The sequence below is a fragment of the Crinia signifera genome, chromosome 8 (assembly GCF_055691185.1).
Source record: "Crinia signifera chromosome 8, ASM5569118v1, whole genome shotgun sequence".
NCBI classification, from domain to species: Eukaryota; Metazoa; Chordata; class Amphibia; order Anura; family Myobatrachidae; genus Crinia; species Crinia signifera.
Window position 1 is genome coordinate 112787228 of NC_139224.1, and position 16154 is coordinate 112803381.

The window sequence follows — 16154 nt, forward strand, 5'->3', positions numbered from 1 at the left end:
GCGCACGCCTATGAGCACAAGGACGCTGGAGCTGGTGTGAACCTATACTCTGGCAGCTTCTGTCTCCCAGAGGCTGCCCTTTATAGGAAGCACAGGGAACTCACAAGTGAACTAATCAGTGGGCTGATCATGCTCAGTTTACACTGAACTCTCCTGCAGGAGAGAGTTACCCAGGTGTAACTAATTAGCTGAGCTCAGATCTCACAGCACAGTTCAACTATACAGGGCTTGTCAGCAGCAAGGACTCCTCCAGGTGCTGTAATTAGCAAAGCTCAGGCCACACAGAACTTCCTTGCAGCATGGAGCAGGCTGAACAGACAGGAGAAGCCACCAACCAGGTAAGAAACAATACAATAACTGAATGTTGTGACAGTATCGTTATCAAGGCGCCATGTGCCCTGTCAACTGGACAAAAATGTACACATTGTCCAGTTGACAGGGCACATGGCGCCTTGATAACGATACTATATGTATTGAAACGTTGGCATGTTTGATCCTGTGCACCTGCATTGTGCTTTATTCTACTAAATATTACTGCAAAATCCCCCTGGAGTGACGCGTCTTCTTTGAATTCCTTACCTATATCTGTGTCGGCACCCGGGGGTAGTTGACTATTGAGGATTGAGTGCCGAATCATTCCCCTTTCTATATATATATATATATATATATATATATATATATATATATATATATATATATATATATATATATATATATATACTAGGTGATTCATCGCGCCCTACGGGCGCTCTTCACACCGTCGTAAGGGGCTGCGCCCCCTTAATTTGTGAACATTTGTATATGAAAAAGATGGTTAGAATTGTATGAAAGATGGCCTGTATTGCAACTTGAGTTATAGGTGAAATGTGTTAAATAGAGAGCATATGATGTGGAAGGGGGTGTGTATTGTTTTGTTTAATTAAAAAGCGGGGGTGGGGGTGTGGGTACCGCGAATTGTGGGAGGGTGGGTCGCGGGGGCGGGGGGTTGCCGCAATGACAGGAGGGGGGGTCAGGGGTGGGGAATCGCGGTTGGGGGGGTCGTGGGGGGCACCGTGAACCGCGGGAGGGGGGGCCCGGGGGGTTGGCGCGAATCGTGGGAGGGGGGGTCGCGGGGTGCCGCGAATCGCAGGAGGGGGGGGTGTCACGGGGTGGGGCTGCGAATCGCGGGAGTCACCGGGGGTGCCGCGAATTGCGGGGGGTGTGCTGCAAATCGCGGGAGGGGGGTCGCGGGGGGTGCCGCGAATCGCCACAAGAAAAAATCAACACAGAAAGGTCAACACATGTAAATGTTGACATAAGTGTGGCACTTCATCGGTGTCCATGTCGACACATGAGAATGAATATGAAAACATTGAAAAAGTGAAAAATAAATCTTGTCAACCTTTTTCATTGTCGACCATAGCCATGTCAGTGTTTTGCATGTGCCATTTAATTGTGGGGATGCCGTGAATGGGGGGGGGGGGGGGGGGAGGGAGGGAGGGAGGGAGGTAGGGAGGTACATACCTCCCAACATGACCCTCTCCAGGTGGGACACATTGCTCTGTTTCTGGTCTTTCTTCTTAATTTATGGATTACCATCACCTGTGCTTAAACACCTTTCTTATCAATTACCCTGTTTAAAACAGGTGATGACAATCATAAATTAAGATGGAAGTCCACAACCCAGCGTTACAGCTCCAGACACACTTTGAGTGACAGATGTAGCCAAATATATAAGAGATATATATAGCTTCGGCTTCCTATCACTAATATTTAATAACATTATAGTATCTCACTGGCGTGCCGCACTGGGCACGCTGAGACGATCTGAGAAGGCAAGTAACAGGTATCTAGTCACCTAGATTGGGTACTTGTGTATTATCACGGCACCCACTACGCCAGTTGCGTAGAGGGCTATTTACAGTAGTAAACTCGCATCGCATTGCATCGCATGCCATATTGACTATCCACGTCATCCCGAAGTGTGGCGAGCAGCGGCGGTACGCGTCCGACCGACCTTTTCATACCCCCACTATATACGTCGGCGTGGAGTTGATTTTATATAGTGTAGCTAGCGCAGGAAGCCACCGAGCCACCGAGCCTGAAGCATGGCGAGCGGACACATAATACGAGCCCGAAGTGTGGCGAGCGCAGCGAGCCCCGTGAGGTGATGAGTAATACAAGTAACATAATTATGTTACTTGTATTACACGTCCCCTCGCTGGGCTAAAATCAACTCCATGCCAGTAGCGCAAGCAGGGGGGGTTTCTGAGTACCCAGACCCCCCCCCCAGGAGTCTAAGGACCCTAGTCTGAAAGCTGAGGGTCCCCTCTTGCCAATGGCACAAGAATTTTAAAAATCGGCCCTTGGGAACCGGAGATATCTGACTTCAAATTAGTGGTCCCCATCCAAGCCTGTTATTTGCTCTCCCAGTCAGATATTTCAGGTTCTGTCTGTCTTAGAGTTTTTCTGAGGATATATTCCAAAAGCTGGGACTCTTCCCCTTTGATGGAAACTAGTAGCTTGTCTCTCCTGTTCCCAGAACCAGAGATATCAGCCTTCCAGCAGCTGATTACTGCTCCAGCTCCACACACCCGGTATGTAGTTTTATATACTCGTTGGCGGATTGCTCTGCCTCCTGAATTCTGATCCCCTAGTGCCCAATAGCATTTTGTAGGTGGGATTCTCTCATTTTTAATTCCATTAAAATCTAAGAAATCTATTTCCGGGAACTGGAGATATCTACAGTCAAGCAAGCTTTCCTCCCACCAGAAAATAATGAATAATAAGCCCACTCCACTATACACCCCTCCTCTGCGTATTAAACATCCTCTACCACCCTGGAAGTTATGTGTCAGGGCCCCTTCATTCAGCCCAATGTCCCCTTCTCTCACCCCATCTCCCACCATCTGTACAGTAAAGGGGTAATTAGTGGAAATGACTGATCCAGGCCCTACATGCTGAGCGGTTGATATAATGCCCCCTACCACCCACAGGACATCAAAGCTTCCCCCACCCCTACTGCTGGTAGGGGCCCGTATATATATATATATATAACAGCAGTGTAGACCCCTGGGCATAGCAATGTATTGATTGCTATGCCCAGGGGTCTACACTGCTGATATATATATATATATATATATATATATATAGTTCGAGGGTGAGACCGCACTCGCACTATAGATTAGTGCAACAATCTGGGGTGCCAGACAAGGGAAATGTGTTTTGACACACAACCCCAATAATAGTCCGAGGGTATCCTCTACAATTTTTTGCAGGGGATGTCGGGCACTCGCCTTTATAATTCAGACAGAAGACTGATTATAAAATCCAATTTGGGTATTTTTTATTATTTCATCCAAAAGTTTTCAATCAGACAGTGATCATTTTGTTTGTATTTCCATATATGCCCCGACGTTTCGGTCCATATAGCGGACCTTTATCAAGGAGCCTATAAACATATGGAAAAAGCATTTTAGAAAGCTAGGTAGCTGCTGCTCCTCTCACCATGGGTCTCCTGCTGCTACATCGTTGATTGCTGAAATCTCTGTGTAACCAAGTAATGTATTATGTTATATATAAGTTTTTTGTATAAATAATGTTCTGTATTGCATTTTGGACCTTGTTTGTAGGTTTCTAAAATGCTTTTTCCATATGTTTATAGGCTCCTTGATAAAGGTCCGCTATATGGACCGAAACGTCGGGGCATATATGGAAATACAAACAAAATGATCACTGTCTGATTGAAAACTTTTGGATGAAATAATAAAAAATACCCAAATTGGATTTTATAATCAGTCTTCTGTCTGAATTATAAAGGCGAGTGCCCGACATCCCCTGCAAAAAATTGTAGAGGATACCCTTGGACTATATATATATATATATATATATATATATATATATATATATATATATATATATATATATATATATATATATATATATATATATATATATATATATATATATATATATATATTTTATTATTTATATTAATTTGGTCTATCTATAATACTTTCACTGACCCCGCATATACTGGGTCACCTAAGTGTCCATCTCCGTGCTTTGCTCAGCCTCTCTGGAAACCCCCTTCTGAAAATCCTGCGTTTGCCCCTGCATGCCGACGTGGATAGTGGGGGTATGAAAAGGTCGGTTGGACGCGTACTGCTGCGCTCTCCACGCTTCGGGATGACGTGGATAGTGGGGGGGGGGGGGGGTTGGGGGCCTTGGGGACACATTCACACCAACAATATCAACGATTACATTTCATAGAACAAGTAATAGCATCAATAATTAACAATAAAAGTGGCAATGATAGGCCAATAACAATGACAGTAAAAACAACATAAATTAAAAAGTCAATCTGCTTTGGGTAGCAGAGTTAACGCATGTAATATGCGCTCAAATGGGTTATCACCCGCCAGGCATTTCCACCGAATAAACTCTTGCATGTACGATTCCAAGTGGTGGCGCGCAGTACCACGATGGCGTTTATTCCTCCATTTTGCACATCCCCAAAGCCGCTCGATTGTTTGCTTGTGTACTCCAGTGTCAGGAACAACAAAGTTATACTTGTGATTAACACTCGCATGGTGATATCCGGTCAGTTCTAGTTCCTGCGTGCTGTAAACTCGCCAACAATCGCTATAAATTGTTGTTCCAGGCTCAATATTAGCGTCTATTGCGGCCATCAGGGTTCTGGCGTCCCGCTGCGGCACTGGGGTCATGAAGCATTGGCCCGTCTCATGCGAGATTCCTCCAAACACCCACTGTTGGGGTAAAACGAGTCCCACATTGCTTTTCCTTTTTACAAATAGACTTTCATCTTTTTCAACTATTTGTCCGGGTCCCCCAATGCGGCGCTGTGGCTGCGCCATCAAATCCATTTGACATGCCTCCCGCATACAGGCATTATAAAGGACAACAGTCTTGTTCGACATGTTGAGCTCCCTGTCACCAAACTCAATGGACGTCATCTCATATGCCCAGGAGTAAATGAACCTGAGCAACTTGACAAATGGCAAGCGGCACCCCGGAAAGAAATGCCCTGCTCTCAGGCTCCCCTTTTGCCGACAGTTCTTGATGTGGCACCTCCACATACATTCCTTCATAGACAACCTCATGGGGTGCCCATTGCTGCATGTCGCTGTCACTGGCAGCAGGTGAGCCTGTTTTGATAGACAGTGCAGGAACGTGAAGGAGAAGAGGTGGCATGGGGGTGACATCAGGGGAGGAGGACGGCACATGCGGAGAAGCATGGTCGGCCGCGTGGAAGAGAAGAAGAGAGCCGGGAGGAGTGAGGACAGTGCACGTGAGAGCAGAGGAGAGACGCAGCAGCCGGATGGGAGAGAGGTGCGGGGAGTGCGGAGACTGGGTGCACCTTACCCCACCCCCGCGGAGACTGGTGAACCTGGGCAGCGGCGGCAGGGACCTGACCTCCTCACCTCGGCCAGTGGCAGCTGACCAACCTGGAGGGGCGTCTGAGTGCGGCAACCCTGCGGCGCCCGCACTAACATGCCCTCCGGTGGAGAGAGAGGACCCAACAGCGGCACTGCAAAGGGAAGTCCAGGAGCTCTGACGGCCGCAAGACAGGGAGACTGGACACCCCAACAGTGATTGACAGCTGGTGGCGGGACCTGCGGAAAGGTGATCCGTGCCGGAGAGAGTGACGGGCAGGAGCCTGCAATGGAGGCAGACTACAGGTACTTTCCATGAACACAAACCCCTGCCTACCAGCTACCAGCCCACCAGCGCTGCCCCCACATATTCTCTGGATAGGTGCTGCAGGGCCACCTTCCCTGTTAAACCCCCCTGAGCTAAGGGCCCTGTTGCTGCCCTCTGGACACGCACTGTAGGCATACCTCCAGGGTTAACCCCTTCTAACAAAGGGGTCTACTATCCTTCCCCCTCAAGGGCTCACAGAGACACCCGGCTTATGTAACCCCCTTTTGCCAAGGACTCCGCTGTTTGCCCCTTAAGTGTGGATAGAGGCATTTGCTCCCAATAGGGATCTGTGGAGGAACAGCACCATCTAGTGGTCACCGGATAGACCACAGGACTCTGTTTGTTTTCCCCTTTCAGGAACCTTCCGGCCAAAGCCCCACTTGGAGTCCCTAAACTTACCTTTTTCCAACCCATTCCTCCCGGTAGGCCACTGAACTTGCGGCCATTGTGTTACCACTGGGGAGGATCCCGAAAGAGGGGCGCTGACCCCAAGCACAGGTGGGTCCACCCAGGACTAAATCTTGAGCACGTGCTTTAGAGTTATTATAGCTATACTGTCATGTTTAATAACCTGTTATAATTACATTTATGTAGTTCACCTTGCTTTGTGTTACTGACGCTACCGAGTGAGAGTAGCACTGATTTCTGGTAAACTGTTTACACACAAGACTACGTAGAGTATTGTTTAAATGTGCTGATTTCTATTTTGCCACTGCGGTACTAAATAAAACTTAAGCAGCTGTACCTGACTGAACGTGAATAAGAAGGTGTGTTCCCCCAGCTGACGCGGTGAAGAATCTGCATGAAGAGAAGACTTCTAGCAACTAAAAGGTTATCCTACCCACCCTACACCGTGACCTTCACACAATCACTGTCCACAGCCATACTGCACCAAATGATGCAGGGTTTGTAATGCACATGTGCAATTTGGGTCCAGTGCATGTGTACTGACCATTGATACTTTGGATATGTTTTTCTGTTGCGTCAGGGCTTGAGTCATGCCCTGTGTATAATGAGGCCGAACAAGGTGCACTTCTCTGCGAATCTGCCTGGCTTTTCAGAATAGAGCAAGAAATCAGGCTCAGCAGTCATGCTACAACTGGTCAGCAGCTAGGTGCTTGCACTTAGCATAACTGTACTGTGGGCATGTCATGATACCATGTCAGGAAGGTGGTGCCTCCATGTGGATGTGCCCAATTATGAATATGAGTATATAAGTCTGATGCTATCTTGAAGCATGTACTGCTCTGGTAGGTGAGGATGATTTGCATGTGACTCCATATCAGCAGCTCTGTGTCGCAGTGAAAATAGTTGCACCCAGGACTGTAAAATCCCTTTCATGCCCCCATTACTGCTCAACCTGTTCCTGCATTCTCCTTCTGGCAATGTGGAAAGTGCATAAGGTGCCAGATAGTTCAGTGTGTCTGAACAAATCTTTTCTGTATTCGCATCATAGTAATATTGTGAAAGTGATTATGCATAATTAAGCTGATTACAATAAATTAACATTTTTAGTGGCTCTGAGCAAACCAGTGGTCTGCTGGCTCAGTTCTGCAAACATATGTAATAATGAGAATGTACTATGTGTAAGCACTCATATATTGCATTTTCATAGGAAACGGTGGCTATTTCCGAGAAGCTAAACTGCTCTTTTCATGTAACCTTTAAGACCATATCTGTTAAGACCACGGCAGCCAGCAATTGGTTTTCAGTCACATTAAAATCTGGTGTCTTGTGACCTGCTTTGTACTTGTCATGTAGATGCCACAAGCTAATGTTTAGACTTCAAGGGTCTAGAAATGATTGTGACTCAGTGGTTTCTGTTTGCAGAATATACAGTATGCATGTGCAAACTAATATCTATACCATCTAAGCTACCCTACATGTACAACTGTATGAAAGGAATACTGTAATCACATTAAACGGCACCCAATAGGAAACTCTAAAATCTTCCCAAATATTGTGATTTGACTTTAAATACAAGTATACAGAGGACAAAATAAAATATTAATTGCTATGCAAATTAAACCAACAAAAACAGATTTACTTTGCAAAGGACACTTTTTCCATTGTAAGGGATGGGTGCAGAGTTAACCACAGTTTCTATCACAGGTGTAAAATGCATTCACTACAAACAATACATTTCTGAGACTTCACAAAGTTGCAACTATTATAAGTCTACGCCAGTTGTATATATGCGCCAGGCATCTCTCACATACAACAGCATTCAAAATGTAATATTTTCATATTAGTATCAAAGAAAGTAAATATAATCATCAGTTTGAGTTTGAAGAAACTCAGGGAGCCCGAGGTGTGCTCCCACCACCACCAGTGCTGTGCCTAAACACGTGCAAAGGGGGCAGCCGTACGAACGTGTGGACCCTCTCCCAAAGGAGAAAGGCCCCATGGTTCCCCTAACCCCCCTCAACCATAAGGCCGAGGAAGGGAAAAAAGGGATCGGTGGGTCCTCTTCGCCGAAGCTCAGAGAGACCCGCGTTTCCTCCACCCCCGGAAGGGTTTTGGACGGTGGGTCCTCTGCACCCGAAGGTTTGGAGAGACCCGCATAGGCTTCCCTCCCCCTTGCGGCTCGGGGTTGCCCTCGAGGGGACCGGGACTCTCCCCAAAAGGTGAAGAGTCCCAGCCACGTTTGGGGAACGGAAGGCCCGTTAGGGACAGCCGCACTACCCAAATCAAAAAAACGTGACAAACTAACGAAAAACGTGAAGTGCTCAAAAGTGCAAATCAAAGAAAGAAATAAAAAGAGGCCCTAGCCAGAAGGCCGGGGTGGGGGTGTAAAAAATTGTCCTACCCCATCCAAAAGGACGAGGTAAGGACGTGTAGCCTAACCTAGAGGGAAGTGCGCGGTGCTAGTGCCATTCAGTGCATGGTGCTGGACATCACCAGTGCAAATCAGGCACCCCCGAGTTACCCCGGGGGCACAGTGCAGCCTCGGGCTCCAGGCAGCCGACCAATCAGCGTCCGACCAAGTTTTTCTCCGTCTCACCAGCAGGCATTTTCCAGCCCCTGGCATGGGAATGGGTACTCCACTGGGCTTTTCGAAAGACTCCCTTAGGGGCTGCACCCCCCTCGGAAGAGCAATCTACTCAGTCCCAGTGTTTCTCCGCTCCCAGGGTTAAGATACTAGGCTGAGCTTTTCGCTGTGCCCAGGGTGGGGGCCTGCCCCAACCTGGACCAATCTACTCGGTCTCAGCTTTTCTCCGCTCCCTGGGAATGGATACTAGACTGAGCCTTTCGCTGCTCATCCTTTGGGGGCTACGAACCCCGTCAGGAGAGTCAAACTACTAGGCCCAGTGTTTCTCCCCCCCTCTTACCAGTGGATTTACGGAAACAACACCTCCTACCAAAGGCAGAGGTGAAGGTACTCAGCCAAACTTTTCACCACTCCCAGGCAAAAAAGAGGGGTCCCACACCCTCCGCCCATCAGAGCAGCTACTCAGTTCAGCCTTTCTCTATTCTCTGCCAGAGGCCAGTCCATACCAACTGATAAGAACAGATACTACACTTGATCTTAGCCAAAAGGCCGAGTAGTGCATTCACAATCAGCGGCATAAAAGTGGTTCATTATTGTTAAAGACCATCATCATGTCCTATGCTTCCTCTTGCCCTTGACTACCCACAAATGAAGAGGCTTTTTTCAACATGTATACATCTGTGTGCTTATCTGCAACTGTTCACAATTGCCCAATCTACTATACATGGTCTCTGTCTGAAAGCCCCATTCCTTACCCATCTAGCCTCTACAGGCATAAGCAAGAACACTGGACATGCTTCAATTGACCTTACTTTACGAATGAATTTTGCATATTTATTTTGTATCAAGATCGACACTCGGGCCTGGTGCCTCACTTTGCTCGTTACACTTTACCTTGCTCTATTGTAGTCCAAGTGGATGGAAAATATTGAAAATGTTTTGTCTTAAACATTTTAAGAAAATAACACGTTAGAGATATGAAGTTTGTGTCTCCAGAAATTTGAATCCACCCACATTTTTTGAATCCAAACCAAATAAAAACCCAGTCTATATCCCCTGAAGAGCTCTGACAAACTGAATTCCACTTCAATTATTCCCGCGCTTTGGATTTCAGATTTTAAATTTGAATGTTGGTTGATGGATTGTAAAAATGCCTTATCTTTAGTTGTTTTTATTGGTTATCAAAGATTATTGATTTTTAAGCTATTTAAACTGAAATCTGAATCAAAACACTTTAGGGTGGTGTCACGACTGGGGATTGCTGGACCCAGGCATGACCTAGGTGGTTAGCTGAATACCAATGGAAAGAGTTCATAGAAGCAAGTGGATATGATAAAGGAAGTTTATTCCCACAGTGGGAAATTACGCTACAGGTGAATACTTGTGAAGGGGTATATATTAAAGATCAGAGTTATACTTAAGGCAAAGGGAATACTTAAAGAAGACTGGAGCGGAAGACTTCAGGATACTGGACCGAACGACTTCAGGATACTGCACCGGACGTGGAGAGCAACACTGGAAATGGACTTTGGAGAGCAACACTGGAGACAGACTTTGGAGAGCAACACTGGAGACGGACTTGGAGAATGCAGCAGACTGTGGGATGAAACAAGCAGTGGAGTATGGGTGACTTGAATCTGAGAATTACCAGAGGACAATACCGGTGGACAATAAATTTACGCTGTTTCCGTATCCTTGCGCTCGTTTGGCCTGTTACCATTAGCAACCACCCTAGTTAGCGACTTCATGTAAAGCCGCTAGTTTGTCTATGCGTGTGATCCAGACGAAATTGCGTCTACAGGCAATATGAATTACAATATGAACGTAGTTGTTTACTTCAAACGCTTTCCAATAATACTTTGCATTTGCAGTAACACTGTACGTTGAATGCAGTATCAGACTAGCGTATGAATTTCCCCCTGCTAATAAAATAACAATATATAATTTCCGTGCACAGTCTGGAATCTGACATTAGAGAAAGGGATGGGCCCTCATGCAGTAGGCATAGGCGAATCTAGAGTTATGGTAATGGGTGGTCCCAGATCTAGAAACAACAGCAGGGGGACCTTTGCGTGGCATAGCAAAAGGGGGGCGTGGCCTCATGGTAAGGAGGCGTGGCATCACAAAAAGGGGTGTGGTATTACACTTTAGACCATACACAGTAATGCCCATTACACATTTTTGCAAACTCCGTAATACCCATTACACATAAAGCCACACGCCGTAATGCCAATTACACATAAGCCACACACCATAATGCCCATTACACATTGTGCCACACATCATGATGCCCATTACATACTATATAACAAACCGTAATGCCCATTACATATTTGCCACATAAGTGCTGCTTACCTACGTGCTCATTGCTAGGGGGTTCTTGCTTGATGGCACCATAGTACCCATTACACATGATGCCGCACACCATAGTACCCATTACACATGATGCTGCACACCATAGTACCCATTACACATGATGCCGCGCACCATAGTACCCATTACACATGATGCTGCACACATAATTTCCCTTACACATGATGCTGCACACATAATGCCGCTTACACATGATGCTGCACACCGTAATGCCCCTTACACATTAAGCCACACATTATGCGTAATGCCCCCACATACCGCCACTTGTAGCATCCCTTAAGCAATGCCCTCAAAAGTGCCAATTACTGTAAATTTTTATATGAGCCTTCGCTGCAGGTAGAGATGGAGAGCGGTGCAGCTGCTTCTATGGGGAGAGGAGCAGAGCACAGCAAAGAGCACGCTCCAACTCCCCTCCTGGTGTCCCCTCTAGCCGAGTGGACATTTGAAATATTGTGCGCGCTGTTGTTGTGCGTGACGTCAGGGGAGCATGCTGGGCGCCGGCACCACATGATTAAAGGGGGGGACGGGCTGAGGTGAAAGCCGGGAGAAGAATTGGAGCGGAAGCTGCAGGGGTGACAGTCATTGACAGCTGGGCAGAGAGCAGGGGGCTGCCCGGCTGTATTCAGAGCACTGCAGGTCACGGCTGTTTGAAATAATATCCCTTTCACAACAGAAAATGCAGGGATTTACCCGGGAATATGGTCCCAAGATCATGCATTTTCTGGTGTGAGGGGGAGAGACAACCACTCCCCTCACCCTACCCCCCTTTAACCAACCAGCTATATCTTCGGAACCAACTGATCCATTTAGATGAGGCCAGTATCATATTGAAGAACTTTTGAGTTGGCTTTCAATGATTTTCGTCCCGTGAAACTGGGCTTTTTGGTTCCAGAGAAATATGCCCTCAAAGAACATAAACAGTCATGAAATTACATTTAAGAAATGAAAAAAAAAAAAAACGGTTTAACCTCAATATCCCTGGAACCAATTAACCCATATGGATCCACCCTGGTATCATATTGGAGGCCCAGCAATTTGGGTTCGACTGAGATCAACCTTGAGCTTCAGTGATGCCGAAGGGGGATCTGGCAGCCGTTGAATTGGGCGGGGGTCGGAATTAGTGGGTCCCATGTTATGGGCTAATGGGTGGTCCTGTGCACCCCCGTACCACCCCCTAGATTCGCCTATGGCAGTAGGGCTCAGTGGGGATTTCCACTGTAACTCTGTGTGTCAGTGCAACTCTATGAATGTAATATTTCGTACTATCAGTTTCAGAGGTTTACGGAGTGTCCTCAGCAATATTAATGGAAACTCTGCCTAAGAACTACTTGAAATGCAACAATGTGTGGTTACATTGAGCTTAAGCAATATAAATACAACATGAGGCAATGGATGAGACACTGAATAAATGACAAATGATTATACCTGTCTCACGAAACCTATGTGATGCTGAGTACTGAAATCAAAGTAGGTCAAACAAAATGTAAAAATAAACTTGAGAAACTCTGACTTCTGGTAACCATCTGAACTAGTCTCTAAAAGCCACAAAAAGGTCTTTGTATGCGTTTATAGCATCGGGTATGTATTATATCTTGCTGGTTTCTTCAGTTATTCTATTTTGTGATATAATACACCGATTTTATAATTTTGTTTATTATTCTAGACTATATTACAGGGCCATTGAGCCCCGTATACAACCTGGATCGCAGAGGATATTGTTCATGATATAAGCCGCAGGTGAACGAATTGAACACTCTCAGTGATATTGGTAAATTATATAGAGGGAGATTCTCTAAACTAAAAATGTGGTAAAAACCCCGTTATCTGGGTTTTTACCGCATTTTGGGATGCTCTAAGCATCCCCAGCCGGGTTACCGCAGCGGGGGGCATCGCCAGAAAAATCTGGCGATGCCCCACAGAAGCCTATGGGCTTGTAACGTGCCCCCCGCTTCCCAGCACTGACCCACCGCTGCCCCGCACTGACCCTCCGCTGCCCCGCACCGACCCCCCTCACCTGAGCTGTGCTGCCCGGACCTGTGACCTCCTCCTCCCTGCACTATGATCCTCTTCCGGGTGCAGGGAGAAGGAGAGCCAGCCCCCCCGCTGCAGCAGCACAGTTCCGGGTAAGGGAGGGAGGGAGGAGCCGCCGGGTCCCGATGGGACCTGCTGACTCACCACAAAGGACAGCTCTTAACGAAAGAGCTGTCCTTTGCCATAATTATTGCATATGTTACAGCATATGCAATAATTCTGTGTGCGGTAGCCAGCGATAGGGGGGCGGTAAGGGGGTGCAGATGTTAGAGCATCCCCCCCATAGTTCAGTGACATCACCAGGACCTGCTGAGCATGCAAAATGAACCTGCACGGGTGCGTGCCTCGTTACCGATATTAAGGGGCTTATTCTGATTTACATGCTCCCTCACACAGGGAAGCGATGTTTTCCTTCTGGACATTTCTATGCACTTGCATACACTGCGTGTGAGCAGGCATGGCAAACTGCTAGTTCACGGCCCCGTTTGCACCCACCAGTGCATGCAGGGGGTGTGGGGTGGCGGCAAAACCCTGCTGGGTGTTCCTGTGAAAACGTTGGGTGTTCCCATAGAAATTAGGCAGTGACGCGGCCGTCACCGAATGTCAGCTGCCCACCCTGTTCCCGTACAGGGAGCATGCAAAGCTAAGACACCAGAGAGTGTCTGGGAGACTCCCAAATTTCAGTGACATTCCCCAGACTCCTAACAGAGTAACCCAACCCTTGGGATCCTTACAGTGGTGAGTATCTGAATAGGCATGTGAAGCACTTATCTAGGGGCGGCACTTGTCGGGGGCGGCACTGGAATGCTTGTTTTACTACCGTTAGACTGAAACATGAGGACATGCCCTAAAACCAGAGCCGGCCCTAGGCATAGGCAAACTAGGCAATTGCCTAGGGCATTTGGAAAGCCATGGGGCACCAGCAGCTTCTGCTGATTTAAAATGATATGCGGTATGCCTATATTCTGTGTGTGAGTGAGGCTGTATCTGCATATGAAATAGTGTATTCATGGAAATCACTGTAACATAGAAATCCGTATGCAGGTACAGCCACAGTCGCACACAGAATATAGGCATACCGCATATCATTTTAATCATCTGAAGCTCCTTGTGTGTCCCATCACATAACAATGCAAATAAGATGAATTTTCAGCAAAAAAGGCACCCAACATTAGCAGAACTGGCCAGGAGCTGCATGGCCTATTGAGGCAAGATGTATGAGGCAACATCTGTATCCAAACAGAGGCAGAGGTCACAGTGTTAGCGGCTGTGGGAGTGCTGTCTGGGGGTGGGTTGGTTGTGCAATAGTGTTCGGCATATGTGTAAGGGGCATGATATGTGTCATGTATAAATGCATTAATAATGTGCGACATGTGTAACAGGCATAATGTGTGTCATGTGTATAAGGGCATTAATTATGTGCAACATATGTGTAATGGACATTATGTGTGTCATGTGTATAATTGCATTAATAATGTGCAACATATGTGTAAGGGGCATTATGTGTGTTATGTGTATAAGGGCATTAATAAAGTGCAACATATGTGTAAGGGGCATTATGTGTGTCATTATGTGTATGAGGGCATTAATAAAGGTTGGCATAATGTGTAAGGGGCATTATGGTTATAAGGACATTAATAATGTGTGTCATGTGTAAGGGGCAGTACTATGTGGTATTATCAGGGGTGCCGAGAGAAAGGGGTAGGGGGGTACAAATTACTCCGGGCAAAGTCTGATGGAAGGGCCCAGTGGGGGCCCCGGGCCCCCTCCCCTTAAATGACAGCAGCAGCTGCAGCTCTTCTCCTCTGCCCAGCACACACTGCTTTGTTCTGGGTTTCAGTGTGGCCATGGAGGTGCTTAAAATACAATATTTTCTCAGGATTGTTTTCTAAGGGTATAATGTGAATAATGTGAGGTGTAATGTATTTAAGGTAAAGTGGTACTAATGTGTGATGTAACATGAATAAGGGACACCATTACATGATATAATGTGAATAAAGTTGCACTACTGTGCGGCATAATTTGAATTGGGGGTACTATTGTGTGGCCATGCCCCTTCCCAGCAAGAACACACCCCTGCTTGGACTACGCACCGAATGTGTGCACGGTTTCTATTTAAAATATTGCGAGTAGGAGCACCAAAATGATGAGGGTTGATGGTGCTGGGAAAGGGGAGCATGTTCAGAGGCGGAACTAGTGTCGGTGCTAGGGGGCACCAGCCAAAATATTGCCTAGGGCATCATTTAGGCTAGGGCCGGCTCTGCCTAAAACTGAGAGCAGGTAGGTTCAGCAGTGGAAATATGAGGAACAATTACTTCACAGAAAGGGTAGTGAATAGGTGGAATAGCGTACCATCAGAGGTGCTAGAGGCTATGACAGGACAGCAATTTAAACATTAAATATCTTTACAAAAAACTAAAGAACAAATAGGTTGAAGTTGACAAAAAGATAAATGGAACATGGCAGACTAGAAGCTGAGGTTCTTGTTGTTTAATTCTAGGGGCAGTATTCAATGAGGCCGATTTGCCATGTTTCATGGCGAATTTGTGCTTTTTTCACTTTGGAAGGTTATTTTTTGTGTCAGAAAGTGAATCACCCTATTCAATGTGCACTTTTCGCCGACAGTGAACAGTGAATGAGGGACAATTCACCGTCTGATACTCTCCGCAACTCGCTGTGGTTTTTCAATGGGTTTTTCAATGTGATTCGCCGTGAGTGTATTCAATGAGAAGATGGCGAATTGCTTTCTAAGTGATTTTCGCCGTGTGTCACCATGTAGCAATCGCCATCTTTTCATGGTGAAGTGGAATGTGAACTTTTAAAATAATGTTTTTTTTTTTTTTTTTATTTGGTGTAAAAAAATCAGGAATTTTATTCTGTGAAGGGGCATGCTATTTTTTATTCATGTGCTTACAGCACATGAATATATATTTAATTTAAATATAGGGGTTCACATTCGCCGTCAGGGGCATCGAACTCCTGCCTCATTGAATAGTGTGTAAGGGAGGGCTGGCAGCGAGGGCTAAACAGGATAAACAGGATTCGCTGCACAGCG

General features: G+C 46.4%; 1 pseudogene; it reads right to left on the minus strand.

The window, feature by feature from the left end:
* Nucleotides 1-9120: 9120 nt before the first annotated feature.
* Nucleotides 9121-9256, minus strand: LOC146029979 (U2 spliceosomal RNA; annotated as a pseudogene).
* Nucleotides 9257-16154: the final 6898 nt, after the last annotated feature.